This window comes from Adiantum capillus-veneris, chromosome 6 (genome assembly GCF_014529385.1).
Source record: "Adiantum capillus-veneris isolate H3 chromosome 6, ASM1452938v2, whole genome shotgun sequence".
Lineage (NCBI taxonomy): Eukaryota > Viridiplantae > Streptophyta > Polypodiopsida > Polypodiales > Pteridaceae > Adiantum > Adiantum capillus-veneris.
Genome location: NC_140936.1, coordinates 164398720 through 164401958, shown reverse-complemented (window position 1 = coordinate 164401958; position 3239 = coordinate 164398720). Strand labels below are relative to the sequence as shown.

Sequence of the window (3239 nt, the reverse complement as noted above, 5' to 3'; positions counted from 1 at the left end):
TTATCTTGAAACTTAGCCACTTGTTATATTGTGGAGTTCGTTGAGGTCAATCATGTCGAGCAAGAGAGTGCGACATGGGAGAAGGATTTCCAGGAGACTTATTGAAGTTTCGGATTGAGTTTCTGACACTAAAATTCAAGAAACCATCAGGAACTGATAGGTGTTGTGAGTCATCTAGGTCTTGAAGAGCACCTCAAAACATAGTGTAGAATGACGAAAGGATGGGAACTAATATTGATGAAGAAGTTTTTAGAGGTGGACTAAACCCTTTGAACCTTTTTGGAAATGCAAGTATTGTCATTTTGGATATCACTCAAAGAACCATTGCTTAGTAAAATATGCTAATTGGAGATCTTTCTAAAGACATCATGTTTTTTCATATGAAGATCTCTTGGCAATGTTAGAAGCTATCACGGAATGGTGGCAGCAATCTCTCATCCAGAGTATTCAACTATGGAAGAGGTGTGATCATTATTAGAAGAGACGTCACAAGGTCTCTAATGCTGATGATTGTCCATATTTAACTTCTTCAAACTTTGGTGGATATTCAAACACAGGTCTAGAACGAATGGGATGAAGATATCCAAGTCCAAATGGAGTTTTTCAAATCATCCTAATCTTCATGTGATTCAATGAAGGATTCTAATTTTGAGAAGCGACGTTAGAATGATCCAAATAATTCTCATCAAGAGTTGTAAAATGGTGGAGATGAATGTTCCAAAGCTATATGAAGCTTGGTCACCTTTGTTATTTGCTATAATGACTAGTCTTGCCTTGGGGAAAGAATATGTTACCAGTAAGGAATTGGACTGGTTCCCAGTTCAGCTATAGCTTAAGAATTCCGATGTCAATTTGGAGTTCTATGTTCCAAGAAAGGATGATGTTTCTCAAGGCATTACCAAGATCACAATATTGGAATCTTGTCTCTCGTATTGTATGATGAAGGATGCACCAGTTCCATGGGTAAGGGTAATTTGCGAGTAGATGGAGATTCTCATCATTTCAGAGGAGTTGATGATGATCCATAAGGAGGGGAATGTGCTCGTCACAGACGAGGGGGAAGGGGTGCAAAACCAATGCAATAGAGGAGAAGGTTGTGATCAAGGGGGCTACTGGAAGAGACTCAATTGTGTAAGGTTGGATGGACAGACATGTGAAGTTCAAGGATCCAGTGTGCAAACAAGTTTCAAACTATGGTCAAACAAAAGTACCAAGTTTAGGTGTCTTCCAATAATAGCTCAAAAGGGAGCAATGATGAAGGGGTAGTCAATGTGTGTAAGGGAATTTATCTCAAAATTATCAGGACAAATGAACTTGACATCTCGATAGGACAATTACTAGAAAATAAGGCATTAGATCACTGACAACCAAAATAATTCAGTTTTAGGCTGAATTAACCTGGACTGGTGTCGCGAGGAAAATTCATACTCAGGTGAGGCTATAAATATGTCATCTATCAAATCAATGGAACTAAGGGTACTAGATTTCTAGAAACTCGAACCAATAGATTGTCCGGGTATGATTCCACAGGTATGATTCCAGTTCAATCTCAAACTTCAAAGCCATTAGTTGCATCTAAAACATACAACGATCACTGACAAGACATAAATGAACAAATCACAAAGTTATTCTTGCCAATAATGACTATAAGGATCAACCACTACATGAACTCCATGTCACACATGGTGCACATAAACCCAAGGTAGCAAAGGAGTGGAGCATTCATGGTGCAAGTGCATATAGCTATGCAAAGAGTGCTTGACCCTTCACTTTACCCTCGGCAACTTGTGCAACTTGCACAACTTCTTCCTAGCCTGAAGATCTTCTCAACCTTTGTGTGTGGAATCACCCTTGACACAACAACCCTTGTCTTTGCTCACACTCTCTCCATCAAGTGTGGTTTTTGTTCTATCAATAACCCTAAAGTGTTGCTACTTTGACTCGCCAACATCAACAAGTGAATACTATCTCTCCACCGAAGATTGTTCACAGGATTCATGTATAGTCAAACAACAACAAAAAATGTTAGAAAAGATGCAGGCAATTATAGATGAGATGACTGCATAGACACAAGTGATTTTGAGTCCAGTGGCAAAAACCGTGTGCTTAGTACCACATCACAAGATTGGTTAATATGTTTTCTAGTAGAAAGAACAACAGCTTTTCAAACTCTAGAATTTGAAAGTGGTGGTGGAAGCCACAAAGATTCCCTTTGATGTAGAGATCATCCAATACCTTCAAACCAAACATGAAGACTGCAAAAATTCATAGCAGGTTAATGGAGGTGATGGCAAGAGATTTGTCCCATGTGTTACATTTACCCTTTTCTATGCATCCTACATCGTGCAATTTAGATGGGGTTAGCAAGTTTTTTAAAAAAGATGCCTTAGCCAAAAACAAGTGCAAGAATGGTGGACACGGCATTCTAGTAGCTGCACTAGAATGCAAGTTAGTATACAAACTCATTGCTAAATCCATTGCCCTCAAGAAAAACACAAACTATTTTTTTGAAAATCTATTCAGTATGCTTCTAGCAAGGATTAAGAATTCTGAGGGCTGAGATCAATATTAGCTAGTTCTTATATAGAAGCCTTGTGCAACAAACCGCTAAGTTAAAGACATAGAATTTTTTCAAGGTGTGGCATGCTTGGTAGTTGCTTTATTGGGCCACTTGCATACCAACCCATGCATTAGGAAGAGAATGGGGTATATGAGGGCCTCTTTATTTGGCAGTTTAAGAAAATACTTAAAACTTAATCAAGCTTTGACCAAAGGATAGAATGGTGGGATAGATAGCCTAGACATGCATATATAAAAATACTTTTGCTTTTTTTCTTGAAGAATATATGCAGATTTTACTAGATTTGGTTTGAGTTACTCTCCCCCCAAATGGTACTTTTTTAATTTTCAAATATTAAAAGTTTCCCTCTCTTATTCTCTCTTTGTCTTATCTCTCTTCTTTTTTCTCTCCCTCCAAATGTGACCCAAGCTCTCTTTCTCTCTCCTCAGCTGGCTGTTGCTACTGAAAAGTGAAGATCTGCAATATTTATCCCCACTCTCTCTCTCTAAAATGCCTTGAAATATCTCTCTCTCTCTCTCTCTCTCTCTCTCTCTCTCTCTCTCTCTCTCTCTCTCTCATGCTAGGACACCTTTTTTTAAAGTAGTTTACCTCACATCATTTTAACTCTGTAATATCTCCTTCTAGATTTGCAACCACTTTCTCCATAGCTACAACATCT

General features: G+C 38.3%; 1 pseudogene; it reads left to right on the top strand.

The window, feature by feature from the left end:
- Window positions 1-380: 380 nt before the first annotated feature.
- On the top strand, window positions 381-984 carry LOC147456645 (uncharacterized; annotated as a pseudogene).
- The last annotated feature ends 2255 nt before the right edge of the window (window positions 985-3239 follow it).